We start from the raw sequence: 14,256 nt of genomic DNA on the forward strand, positions 1-14,256 counted from the left end.
GCACAGAGAGGCCTGTTCACTCCCAGCCTTTTCCTGCCTCTCTGACAGCAGGCAGGCCATTAGGGGCTCCCTGGCCTTCCGAAATGCCTTGTAAGCACATTTAAGCCCTTTGTATGAGGCTCTCCTCTGCCGTAATTGGGCCTTCACTCCGCTGCACTTCCTGGCCACAGAGCTTGTTAGCTGCCTGGCAAAGTTGTGAATTCATGGAATGGTCAGCGAGGCTCATCTTCCATAGGCAGCCCCTCGACGTGATCACCCACGGGACTCCCATGATCCAGGAGGGTGCCCCACTGCAGAGGAGGAGAGAGGAGTTAGGGTTCAAGTTGGGAACGAGGTACGTGACAGAATGGAGGTCTCAGCCCTGGGGTTTCTACAGATCTCAGTTCAGTTCTGTGCATGTTTGCTGAATGTCTGTGTCTAAGGCTGCTGTGTTGGGTTTGCTGCCAACCCAGTTACCACAAGGGAACAATAACAGCGTCTTCTGATCCTAGGCTGCGTTTCCTTGGATGCTTTTGAGAAAGAGTCTCATTTGGGCTGTGTGTCAGCATGAGGGGAGTAACCCCCCTGGATGGAAGGGGGCTGGCAGCAGTGCTGGACTTAGAACCCAGCTTAGTGGAGAAGGCTTCCACGGCCCTGGCTCCATGGCAGAGGGGACCCTGTGGAGCCCTGTGTCTATCCAGGGCTCCTAGATCCCGAAGTTTTGGAGTGGATCTCATGTGTTTTTTCTTCTGCTCCTTGGTTGACATTACCAAAGTGCCTCTAGGCTCTGCAAAGCTGCCTTGGACTAAGGACTTAGGTAAACCGTGTATGCGAGGGAATGAGAGGAATCTTTGTCAAAAGAGAGTAGAAAGGAATTTGTAAAGAGAGGAAGAGAGGACAGGAAGCTTCTGCACCCTCAGGTTTGAGTCTGCAGGTGGCCTTGTAGACTCAAGCTGGGGCAGATGGACAGGATTGCAGAAGCAAGACAAAGAGCGAGAAATGTTTTCACAGCACAACTTACACCACATGCATTAGGAGGTGTGGGAATTACCTTCAAAGTACTGTCTTTGAGTCACATCTCATTCTTTTTTTCTCTAATAATTCAGTACATAATTTTTGAGTGACTATTATGTCATATTATCCTAGGGGCTGGGGATATAGTAGAGAACAATAAAGACATATACCCTCAGGGAATTTATATTCTGGAAGCACAGACCAAAAAACTGAATAGATATTTAAAATAATGGCAGATAATAGGTGCAATGGAGAAAAGTGAAGCAAGAATGATAGGAATTGTTGCTATTTTAGATGCAGTGGTCAGAGAAGTCTCACTGGAGGGAGTGACATTTGAGTAGGAATCATGAAGCAAGCCATGGGAATACTCGAGAAAACATTTTGGGCAAAGGGAACAGCGAAGACAAAGGGCCTGAGCGGGAGCCTCCTTGGTGTGTTTAAGGAAGGGAGGAAGGCAGTGTGGCTGGAATGGAGTGAAGAGCAAGGAGGGGAGTGGGAAGAATGCAGTCAGAGAGACAACATCTCTTTCCTCCTCTTTGACATTTAACTCTTTAAATCCTGAATATTATCATTTTTGAAAAAACGTTTTCTGGAAACTCCTGGATTCCACATTAGCGGCTTCCAAAAATGTGCTCACTTTTGGTCCTGTATGGGGGTCTCATAGAGCTGGGCTGCCATACCATCTTTTACCAGCAGTCGTCACTAGTGCACCTAATGCCTTCAGTTCTCCCCTTCCCCTTACTTCCAAGCCGCAAACATTTATTGAGGGCATGCCCGGGGCTAGGTACTGCAAGGCTCCTAGGCTATGATGACAAGTTAGATATAGTCCGGTGGAGTTGAAGTTCAAGGCTCCCGTGAAGTGACCCTTGTGATTAACTGACTTCTGACTTTACTGAAACATAACTGGCTGGTGCCCACTCTGCTCTTGTCCTGCTGTTGGGGACAACGCAGGCTCTGTCCCCCATCTTCCTGCTTCCTCAGTCTGGGCCTCAGACTACTTCCCAATCGAGTCAAGGCCTTTCTGCAACCTCAGCTACCTGACATTTTGCTTTTCGTCTGAGGTCAGCCTTCCAGAAAGAGAAGCTCCCTTGTGATCTTTCTGAGAAGCAGTGGAAAAGAACAATCCTTCCCACCTTTGAATCTTATGCTTTAAACCCCCACCCAGTCCAACTCGCTGGATTCTCACCACAACCCTGAGGACTGGGTGTTATTATTCCTATTTTGCAGGGGAAGCTAAGGGTCAGAGGGGCAAAGTCATGTTCCCCAAAGTATTATATTGGTTACAAAGTGACTGCCTCTCCCCTCCAGACCTGCCCTTCTCTACTCTCCTTTGCAAAGCTGGGGCTGAGACCACATTCTCACTTGGCCAATTGCTTTCCTATTGGGTTTTGCCTATAGGGGGTGCTAGGAGGGTTCTGGAAGGGAGGAGAAGGGAGAAGAGACACAGTCCTTGTTTTGCCTGAAATCTCTTCCTTTATGGTGGGGTCATCTTTTGGTCTAGCTGTCACAGATGCTAAATGTCCCCTGGGCTGATTCTCTGGTTCCTGGGATCCTCTCCAAAGAATCGGGGGGGACTCCTCTCCTGCCACAGCTGCCTGGAAAGTGCCACAAACTCACTCGTTCTCTTAATTTGTGTAACCTCCTCAACTTGTCTGTGAAGAGCTCCTCAGAAACACCCTTCTCATTACAGTGTTAAATTAAAATTTAGTAGACAAGGCACATAGCAGAATACACTTTCAATTAAAATATACACACTGCAATGGTGGAGGGAGGCTGGAGAGAACTTGCAGGCATCTTTGCAGCGGATGTGCTCGAGATTTAATTTTACTATGACATCTCCTTGGAATTACGCTGCTAATTGATCACATTGTGTCGGTCTGTTATTTAAACTTTCAATAAAACGGAGATTAATGGAAGGTGTAATCCTCCCGGGCAGAACAAATATTCCCATTCCTCATGTCAGGTACAGAAATGGAAATGCTCGGCTAACAGCCTTTTGCATTCAATCTGGGAACATGAAGTTAATCTTGAAAAATGCAGTTATTCTTTAATTGCTTAAATGAAATTTTTTCTGCCTGCCCCATTTCTCACCCAAAATAGCCACCCTTGTCAAAGACTGGAGTGAAGTGGCAGAGAGGCAGAGGCAGTTTTCAGAGGCTGGGGCTCTGGGAGGGGCTGGCTAGGGTGGCCGGCGTCGGTCTCTGAGGGCAGCATCCACCACCCCTGAAGAGCATGGCTGTCAGATGGGATTGGAGCTGGGAAGGGACAAAACCCAGCTACTGAAGGGGCCAAGGGCACCCCCTGCCCATTTGTGACTTTGATAAGAGTGTGTAGTGAGCCATTGGGAAAGGTGTGTTTGTACCTGAGACTTCTAAGAAGGGAGTCACAGATACTAGAATCTAGAAGGCCACTTAGATAGAGACCCTTGCGTCCTAGTTCAGGTTGGGGTGGGGGGCAGTGTAGCAGTTAGGAGCATTCCAGCTCCACCGCTTACTAACCAGTGACCTTGGACAAATTGCTTAAGTTCTCCATGCTCTGTTTCCCCTCCTGTAGATGGGAATAATAGTCACTGTCTCCAAGAGTTGGTGAAATAAGTGTTGTGATATATGTAAAACACTCAGGATCCGAAAAAGAATATATATACCTATATGTGTATATATAAAACCAAATCACCTTCCTGTATACCTGAAACTAATACAGTATTGTAAATCAACTATACATCAATTAAAAAAAAAATTGGGCCCATCCCATCCTATGTGCCATGCAGGTGTTGGCTATCACCATTACGATTCTCTCAGCTGATGCTTCTGTCTTTTTCTGTGGTACCTCTGCCTAGTTCAGTAGCATTTAAGCACATAATTTGGGGTCAGAGGATAGGGTCTTGATTCCCAGCTCTTCTGCCATCTAGTTGCTTAATCTCTCCAAACCTCAGTTTCCTTCACTGTGAATGGGACCTAGCCGCTGGGGTTGCTGTAAAGATGAAATACATGTAGAGTGCTTATTTCATATCAGTGTGCAGAAAGCACTCGATGAGTGGGAGCTGTTATGATTATGAGCATTGCTTCTGTCCAGGCCCTGCAGAATCCGTGCAGCCCCTTTCCTTTTAAGGCAGCTTAAGCCAGGAATATGGGAAACACAGACTCAGGTTTAGTTGTGATCCATCTCTCAGTGGATTCCATCGATTTGGATTCCTGAACTAGGTCTGGATAATGAGAACCCACAGCTGAAGGCTGTTCGTTCTGACCCAAGACAGCCCTTCAGGTCCTCGAAGCTGGTCTCCCGTTCCGCTCTGTCTTCTCTTCTCCAGGAGGAACACTCCCAGCTCCTCCAAATGTTCCTCCAACACAGTGGATTCTGGTCCTTGATATTATCTTCAGCCACTTTCGTTTGGTCAAGTCCAGTTTGCTCATGTCCCTCTGAGAGTGTCGGAGGCTCAGTACTTCAGGTGAGTCTGGAGCGGTATAAAGGAGAGTGACATGGCCACCTCCCATATTCTGGACTCCACGTTTCTATTGATGTGACCCAGATGACACTTATTTCTCGGTAGCCATCTCACACTTCTAATTTAATGAAGTAGAACTTAACTTGTTTCTTCCCGAGTTCTTTTCTGTGCCTGTTGACGCAGAGCCACATTCTTGCATCCTGTGCTGACACAGCCAGATTTCTGGACTCAGATGCAGGTCTTTACTTTGTCCTTCAGGGATGTTCTTACATTCTTGCCTGCTGGTACTACTTGGGCTCCTGATTCTGACACGCATCCTGTGAACGTCATGTCTTCTAAGTATTTCAAAGCATGACATCCAATCTCTTTCTATACAGATGAGAAAAACAAGACCTAGATTGAAAGAAAAGGTTTGCTTAGGAGCAGACAGGTTCTCTAGAAAACTGAACCTGAGATGAAAACGTATGCGTCATTGCGAAATACAACCTCAGGAAGCAGGAGTGAGGGAAAGGGCGTGAGTAGGAGTTGAGGGAGGGCACCTGGAGGAGAGTGGCTAAGCTGCCACAGCTTCCAACAAGCTGATTCCTTGGTACTGTGGGTCATCTCAGAGAGGCCATATAAAACTACAGCGTCTCCAAAGAGTCTGTCTAGACAGTGGTTCTCTCCGGGGGTGATTTTTGTCCCCCAGAGAACACCTGACAGTGTCTGCAGATATTCTTGATTGTCATGACTAAGGGGAGTGCTATTACCTCTAGTGGGTGGAGGCCAGAGATGACGCTAAACATCCTACAATGCCCGGGACCCCTGCCCCCCAAACAAAGAATCATCCAGCCCAAACTGTCCACAGTGCTGAGGTTGAGAAGCATTGATCTAGGCTAGATGCGAAGGGGAGCAATGGACAGGTCGATCTGTTGGCTCCCATAGCCCTTTGGTTAAAATTCGCCCACCCCAAGGGTGTTAATTCCTGACATTTCTGGGTTGTTGGTGTGGGAAATCCAGTTGGGTCTGGTGGTGTCTCTTGTCTCAGCAGCAACAAGGAAGTCCTAAGTCGGGAGGCAAGAGGCCTGTGGAGCAGGCATAAGGGGGGCCATCGCCCTGAGGGATTTAGGCAAGTCCCTCATCCGTCCCAGTGGTGGAGGCAAGGGCAACCTGAGACCACAGGAGCAGGATGAGCCACGGCTGCAGCCGTTCCGGCTAGAAATCAAGGCAATTTGCATGTCTCCAGTGGCACATCCACTGAACCCTCTCTAGGCTCATCATTTTGAGTCAACAGCTCTAAGACACGGTTTTCTGGCCAGTGAATAGATTGGCATCATGTCAAGTGCCCAGCCCAGGGCAGTCAGCCGTGGCTGTATGTGGGGAAGAATGGCTCAGGGTCACGGGCACATGAGCTATAGAACACGACTACTTATTCAGCAGAAACTGGGGGTAGAAGAAGTTCCATTAGAAGTAGAAGTAGGGCTTCCCTGGGGGCGCAGTGGTTGAGAGTCCGCCTGCCGATGCAGGGGACGCGGGTTCGTGCCCTGGTCCGGGAGGGTCCCGTGTACCGCAGGGCGGCTGGGCCCGTGAGCCATGGCCGCTGAGCCTGCGCGTCCGGAGCCTGTGCTCCGCAACGGGAGAGGCCACAACAGTGGGAGGCCCGCGTACCGCAAAAAAAAAAAAAAAAAAAAAAAAAGTAGAAGTAAGTGGGACTGGCAGTGATTAACATCCTTGATACTCTAAACTTTGTAAAATCCACCTTGAATTCTTGGTGGAAGGAGGTGGAGGTAAGCAGTGGTGCGCTAGTAAATGTTTTAACAACCGGCTCTGTGGAGGGGAGAGGTGTGCCCCCGCCTGCAGGGTTGGCCGCTTTTCGTGATGTAAATACTTTACCATGGCTGATTTCAAGTTATGAATAGATTACCAGTCAGCTTGTGGATTCCCTGAAAATGGAACAATTAGCTCTGAGAGCCAGTGTGAGCTGCTACAGCATGCAACTGCATAAGTAAATCAATTAATTAACAGAGGAAGAGCTTCGCATGGTAGGAAAGTAGTTGTAAAACGTTACAGACCTTTCTTTACCTCCTTTAGTATAACCTTCCCTCCAATTTTAAGCAGCCCCATCATTCTTTGTTCCTTACTTCAGAGAAGGGGCATGGTGTGGCGGAAAGGAAACAGTTGTGAATTTCTTCCTGGAGGTTATGTTATAGAAAGCTCTTTTGGACATTTAGACAAAAATGTTTAAGTCTAGGAGGTTGAGAGAAGTAGCTGCCATCTGGTCTCTGGAACTGAAAAAATTCCAAATGCTGGGAGAAGGAAAAAAAAAAACCAAAATGGTGGCGGAAAAGACTGAGAGTATAGTTGTACGCGGGTCCCAGGTGGGGCACCCCCGGCCCTCCTGGAATAGCCCTGAGGAGGCAGCACCACCTGAGAGGTCCATGGGATCTGGGAGCGGAGATCTGTGCCCCATTCCCTGGGTGGACCCAATGGAAGCCCAGAGAAAGAAGATCCAGCTATGACGGAATTCCTGCCGTACCATGGTGTGGAAGTGGCTGACTGGTTCCTGGGTTCTCAGCGACTCACCCATCCTGGCAGGCCCACCGATACCTGGGAAGGGGAGACACCTGCAGCCTGCAAGTTGCTGAGCAAGTGGAGCTACCTCTCTAGCCAGGTGGGACAGCAACCCAGCTGAGGGTCTTGGCAAGGTCATGGCGCCAGCAAAGCCATCCCAGAAAGCTGATCTCGGGTCTCATTCTAACGCTTCCTGAAAACAGCCAGGCGCCTAGTGGCTGCTGGGGCACTAGTGGCCTGGCAATCCTTCACGATTATACTTCTTCTCCATGGCAAGCAGAGCATTTGCTCCTAACTTCAAAGAGCTGCAGCATAATCAAGTTGCATCAACCTGTTTTATGGTTTTTATTTTACATTTTTTTATTTTTACCTTTTCATTGAAGTATAGTTGAGGTGCAGTATTATATGTTACAGGTGTGGAATATAACACTTCACAATTTTTAAGGGTTAGACTCCATTTGTAGTTATAAAATATTGGCTGTATTCCCTGTGTTGTACAACGTATCCTTGTAGCTTATTTTATACGTAATGGTTTGTACTTCTTAATCCCCTCCCCCTAGATTCCCTCCCCACCCCCCGTCCCCACTGGTAACCACTAGTTTGTTCTCTATATCTGTGAGTCTGCTTTCTTTAAAAATAATCAATAGTTGTATCTTTTAGATTCCACATATAAGTGATAGCATACAGTATTTGTCTTTCTCTGACTTATTTCACTTAGCATAGTGCCCTCCAACTCCATCCATGTTGCTGCAGATGGCAAAATTTCATTCTTTTTTTTAATCAGCCTGCTTTATGTTTAAGGCCAGTAAGTTTCATCTAACTTGGAGGACGGTCTTCAAGCAAAAGGAAAGTACCTGGTTACAAAATGCTGTATTTAGGGCACTCGTATCCCCCAAAGAGGACTTTTCTGGGGACTTCTACCAATACATGCGTTCACACTTTGGCACTATTACTTCCTACCCATGTGATCTTAAGCAAATTTGCCTTGGTAAACTTATTTTCTCTTCTGTAAAGTGAAGATAGTAATTGTGTCTACTTCAAAGACTTTCTGTGAAAATTAAGTGCATAAAATTAATTTATTAAATTTATACATTTAATTATAAATTAAATTTATATGCATATAAAGCACTTAGCACCACACTTGGACACACAGGAAGCACTCGGTGAATATTCACTACTACTGTTACTATTTTGCACTGTGATGCTGCCGTCAGTCGGTCAGTCGGTGTAGTGGCTGCAGAGGGTCAGGACCAGGGCAGAAAGCAGCTTCTTGGAATTCTTCCAGCAGCCCAGTTTGTCGATACCCTGTTAAATTAAGACCCATTAATTCATTGTGAAAACAAGCCTTCAAAAGGGCCTGGAATTTGCAGCTTCTTGTCTTGAATTAATGCTGCACAGCACTGCCTTATTTTAAGAGTAATAAATGCTAACTTAAGGGTGGAGAAAAGCTTGGCTGCTGTGTTCACTGGATGGCCAAGCTGGTGGCTCCTGGTGTCATCCGTTGGCTGGCTGGAAGCGGCCACGTTTTCCCGGCAGTGAGTCAGCCCAAGGCCACGGTCCCCAGCACACACTGTGGATGTGAAGTGGGTACAGATGCCTTGCCAGTGGTGAACAGGTGGTGAAGACAAGGCTGGTGCCTGATCGAGCTGGATCTGTGCTGTTGCAGGGAATGTACTCGGCAGCTCTGTGAGGATGCAGAGGGAGTGCTGGGGAGGGCGGGGCTAGGAGAGTCCCCAGTGCGGGCAGGAGCTGCCCTTGACCGGCCAGGTTCAGGGGTCCATGTGGGGTAGGAGTTGGGGGGAGTCTGCGGAAAGCTGACCTGCCTCCAAATCTCATCCAGCCTATGCTTTACCACCGAATCACATGGCTCAGGGCAGCCATGCCAAGATGAACCCAAAAACCAAGCACACAGAGAAATGAGAATCTGATCTGTTTGCTGACTTAAGGGGGTCATTTCACAATCGACAAGTGACCCCGAAAGCCCTCAAGTTCAAGAAAGCTGCTTATTGTGATTCCTAAAAAAGTAACTTCGAGTTACGGACGGTTATAGCTGAAAGAGACTTCAAAAATCCTTCTGTTCAAATGCCCAATATAAAAATGTACAATTTGTTTTTATTTTTATCAAAGTTATACCTAATTTTTAAAAAATTAATTAATTAATTTTTGGCTGCTTTGGGTCTATGTCGCTGCGTGCGGGCTTTCTCTTGTTGAGGTACGCGGGGGCTACTCTTCGTTGTGGTGCGCAGGCTTCTCATTGCGGTGGCTTCTGTTGTTGCGGAGCATGGGCTCTAGGCACACGGGCTTCAGTAGTTGTGGCACGCGGGCTCAGTAGTTGTGGCTCATGGGCTCTAGAGCGCAGGTTCCGTAGTTGTGGCACATGGGCTTAGTTGCTCCACGGCATGTGGGATCTTCCCGGACCAGGGCTCGAACCCATGTCTCCTGCATTGGCAGGCGGATTCTTAACCACTGAGCCACCAGGGAAGTCCAAAGTTATACCTAATTTAAAGAGCCTAATATGTCTATGAAGCTTGTTACTAGAAAGAGTCCCTCTCCCTTTTTTCTTTCCCCAGGGGCAAAAATTTTCAACTTCTCAGTCCGTTATTTTGGTATTTATCTTTTATCTTTTAAATACGGAGCTTGTAGCAACTTCTTGATTTTTCAGTTTTAGGCACTATCTACTGGTTTCCTTCTGTAGATGGCAATGATATTCCTCTGTCACGTCCCCCTGGCCACCCCATTCCCTCTCCTCCCGGGAGATGGTAATGGTTTTGGTGAGATCACCCAGCAATGTTCACATTATGATGCCTCTGTAAGTTCCTTGACAGCAGCATCATCTAATCTCTTAGGCTTACTTTTCCTTTCTTGCCCAATCTTCCATGCAGTTCATTATTGTCTTGGTTTTTTTTTTTTATTTCATTGATTTTCTATGGGCTTATCACCAACCCAACACCAAACTCTCTGCCCATTGTCTAAATCTCTTCTTAAGGTGTTCAGACATACCGGGAATTCTGGACTTTCCATTTCTTTGACCAGTTCTGGTCTGAGCTGTGCGTCCTCTCAGACTGCTGCTTGGTTGTTATCTGGGACCTCCTGTCCCAGCATCCTGGAGATTCCCTCTGCAGGGAATCTCCCCTGTTGGAGCTCCTGTTTCCTCTGTTCCATGTTTCTCTTTCTCTGTTTACTCCCCTTGTTTGCTGAAACACATCTCCAATGTCTTCATGAGAAATACTACCTGGGTAGTAGATTTGTTTTGACATCTTACATGTCTGAAAGTACTTTTATTTAATCTTTACACATAATTGATAGCTTGGCTGGGTAAAGACTTACCAGTTGGAAATCATTTCCTTCCGAATATTAAAGACATCACTTATTTGTTGTCTAGTTTTCCAGTGTTGCTGTTAAGTTTTAAGCCATTCTACTTCTTGATCCTTTGTATGAAATCTGGAAGCTTGTGGAAACTTCCTCTTGTTCCCAGTGCTCTGATGCTTTGGGAGCACGTGCCTTCGTATGGGCTTATTTTATCCACATTGTTGGGCACCTGATGGCCCCTTTCAGCTTAAGGCCTGCAGTTTTGAAAATTTTTATTCAATTTTTCCTTTCATGATGTTCTGTCTCCCACCCCACTTCTGAAACTCCTACTTTTTTTTTTTTTTTTTGGCCACGTGGTTTGTGGGATCTTAGTTCCCTGACCAGGGATTGAACCGGAGTCCTCAGCAGTAACAGTTCAGAGTCCTAACCACTGGACGACCAGGGAATTCCCTGAAACTCCTATTGTGTGCATGTTGGACCTTTCGGACTAGTCCTCCAAGATCTTATTTTTTTTTCTCCTATTTTCCTCACATCTTTGTCTTTTGTTTTACTTTCTGGAACATTTCACTCAACTTTATTTTCTGCCTTTCTATTTTCATTTCTGCATAATTTTAGCTTTCAAGAGCTATTTGTTGTTTTTTTTGTTTCATTCCTCTTTTGATGACAATCTTCTCCTCCCTGCTACGATTGATAGCTTCCCTCCCACTCCTTGCATGGTCTCTGCTTCCTCCAAGTTGCTTTTGCTCCCATGTTTGTTTAAGTTTCTTTCACATCAAAGTTTTCTTCAAATATCTGGGGGACTTGGTTGTGGTGTGTAGAAGCTATGCTTGTGGGGGAGCTGGTAGATTATAGCTTTACTATAGTGGTCTTTGGGGACCCCCCCCCCTCCAATGTTAGCATCTTCAGGTTTTTCCTTTGGGGATTGTCAGATGACCTAGAGAAGGTCTTCCCCTGTCCTGCTTGACTTTCTGGGAGCTGAGGGAGGGAAGAGGCTGGCAGTGGGGCAACATCAAACATGTGAAGTTTTACTAACCCCCTCTGCTCTCAATTGTTCTTGGTGTTCTCCAGTCCCTATGCTTTTTGTTTCCCCAGAGAATAGACCTTCCAGAGGCTAAGTCTTCAGTCCTTCGGTGGGAGTGAAGAAAGGGTCTTGGGATCTAGCTATTACTACTTCAATAGACTTTCAGCCAATGGCATTGTTTTAGTCACATTTTAACCCCCATTTCCAGGGGCACAGGGTAGTAGTGGTGGGTGGTCTGAGATGTAAACCAGGTTACTTTCTTTACTCCTAATTGAGAATTCAGATTTCTTAGTTATAACTCCTCCAGCTTCCAACATTTTGTTGCAACTGTATCCTTTCACTTAAAAAAACAAAGCCAAAAAACCTTATGGGCTTATGCCTTAAAAGAAAATAATTTTTTTGTGTGTGTGATACACGGGCCTCTCACTGTTGTGGCCTCTCCCGTTGTGGAGCACAGGCTCCGGACGCGCAGACTCAGCGGCCATGGCTCACGGGCCCAGCCACTCCGCGGCATGTGGGATCCTCCCGGACCAGGGCACGAACCCGTGTCCCCTGCATCGGCAGGCGGACTCTCAACCACTGCGCCACCAGGGAAGCCCAAAGAAAATAATTTTATTGCTCTTTTAGTGGGCTTTGAGATAGAACAGAACAAATGTATGTGTTTCATCCACCACCTTTCATGGGAAGTTTCTTTTTAAAGTCACAAATAATACATATTTACTGTAGAGAAACTAGAAAATAAAGAAGAAAATATAATCATAATAATAATGCCTTTACTCCAGGAGGACCAGTGTTAATATTGTAGAGGTAGATCCTTCCATTTTTTCACATATATCAATTATATATAAATATATTATGCATATATACAATGATTAGGAATCAGTAAACATGTTTTTTAACTAGTTTCCTCACTTACCAATATATTATAAACACCTTTCCAAGTCACTAAATATATTTCTAAAATTATTTTAATGGTTTATAATACTTCACCAAATATCTCATAATGCAGTATATTTTGGTCCATTTCTGTATTATTGGACATTTCAGTTTTGTTTACCAATTTTTTAGGATCATAATAATAAAAACTCTAACAAGTCCATTCCCAAAGTTTTCTGTAATCCTTATTTCCTTAGGTGAAATTTCTAGAATGGCTGCACCAAAAGTGTACTCTTTGTAATTCTGTTAATTCTCATTACCCAGGTTTCCCTACGAAAGAGGACACGCATTTCGTCATCGATATAGCAGAGGCTGGTTTCTTTGCCGTTGCCGACACAGGTATTAGATTTTAAAACACCTCCCAGCCAGGGGCCCAAATGGTGTATTACTGGTGTTTTGATTTGTGTTTCTTGGATTACTGCTGAGGCCCAGCACCTCTTCCTATTCACTGGCGGTGTATATTTCTTCTTTTCTGGATGGACCTCACAGTGGGTTTAAGGTTTACAGTTACACTCAGATGTGCAGAAATGTAACTTTCTTAATTTTTTATAAGTAAGCTTCACTTGTTCCTGGGCGCCCCCATTTCCACTCAGCAGAAACAAACCAACTTTTGATTCAAAGTAACTCACTGCTCAGTCACCTCTAGGTGAAGGCATCTTGCCTTCTGGTCTTCTCTCTCATCCCTTTGTGGGAAGGGTGCTTGGTCCCTTTACTACTCTCAGGCAGCCTCTGTACCTACTGCTGGTGTCCCCTGCTCTCCAGACCCCTCCCCAAGCTGAAGCAGGAGCTGCAGAAGCCCATGAGGTTTGGGTACAATAATAGTCTTTAGATGCAGACAGGGGACAGGTCTCTGGGCCACATGGGAGGACAACTCAGAAGGAGGGCTCTTTCTGCCACCACTTCTATCCTACTGATATCATCCCCCAACTCCTCCAGGTAGTTGCCAAGGTTCCAGGTGGAAAACATAGAGAAGACCCTCTGCTCTCCACCTTATCTGGTAGCGAGGGAAATTCATCTCTGTCTCCCTTGCTTGATCTCCTTTCTAAGAGTCCTAGAAATTCTGTCTCCCTTGCTTGATCTCCTTTCTGAGAGTCCTAGAAATTCTCTCCTAAGAGAATTTAATTGCCTTTGGAGTGGAAAAACTGCTCTCACCTCCTGTCCAGCATCCTTCCAACTCTGTTTTCTTGGCCCTCCAGGCTTTGATCTTTTTTTTTTTTTTTTGGTGGCATTTAAAAAGAGAGCTGTTTCTCTTGCAAATCAAAAATGCTCTATTGTTCCATGGAAGTCTTTAAAATCTCCTTTTTGAAAGTTAACTCTGAGCAATGACCTTTTTTTTTCTCTAAGCCAGTGGTTCTCACCCCTGGGTGCTCATATACTCATTAGGATCACCCCAGAGCTTTAAAAAAATCCTGATGCCTAGGCAGCACCCCAGAATTCAGAACACCTGGAGGGGTGTCCCAGGCATCTGTATACTTTTAAAGCCCCCCAGGTGACTCCAGGGTATAATCAGGACAGAGAATAGCTCTTCCAGGCTGTGACTGCCCTCCCCATCCCTGGGGCAATGGATTTGACCTCCCCGTCCTTGAAGGGAGAAGGGCTCCAGGCACCTGGGTGACAGAGCTGGGCTCTGCCACTGAGGACATGAAGGGTTGCCAACTCCTGGGGCTCACACCTTTATCTGGGTGGACTGGAGGCAGAAGAGGCCCTCAGCTGGGTGTGGAGTCCTCCTCAGCTGGGTTGACAGGCCTGAGACTGAGGTTCTGTAGATGCATCCCCACAGGGGCCGGAGAGGACGCCTCTGCCCCCCAGGCAGGAGGTGGAACAGGTTCTCATTAACTCAGCCTCAGCCAGTGCATGAAGGAAAGGGTTTCCTTGTTGCTAGAGCCTGTCAAGGACCGATATGTTACAACATATGTTTTACAGCTTCCTGGGGTCTCTGATAAATCTTTCGAGACTCCTTTATTTGCCTTTTTTCCCCCAAGGTTACGAAGCCAACTGTTTCCCT

The 14,256-nt window shown here is 46.3% G+C and overlaps 1 protein-coding gene across 5 annotated transcripts in view; it reads left to right on the forward strand.

Annotated features, from left to right (window-relative positions):
• The window catches only part of MIS12 (MIS12 kinetochore complex component), a 231,109-nt gene that overhangs the window by 161,906 nt on the left and 54,947 nt on the right, over window positions 1–14,256 (forward strand). For all 5 annotated transcript variants that reach the window (XR_013825058.1, XR_013825059.1, XR_013825060.1 and 2 more), the window contains one exon: window positions 12,516–12,590. The gene's annotated coding sequence lies outside the window, so the exon portion shown is untranslated. The remainder of the gene's footprint in view (window positions 1–12,515; window positions 12,591–14,256) is intronic.

Source organism: Stenella coeruleoalba, assembly GCF_951394435.1.
Source record: "Stenella coeruleoalba genome assembly, chromosome: 19".
NCBI classification, from domain to species: Eukaryota; Metazoa; Chordata; class Mammalia; order Artiodactyla; family Delphinidae; genus Stenella; species Stenella coeruleoalba.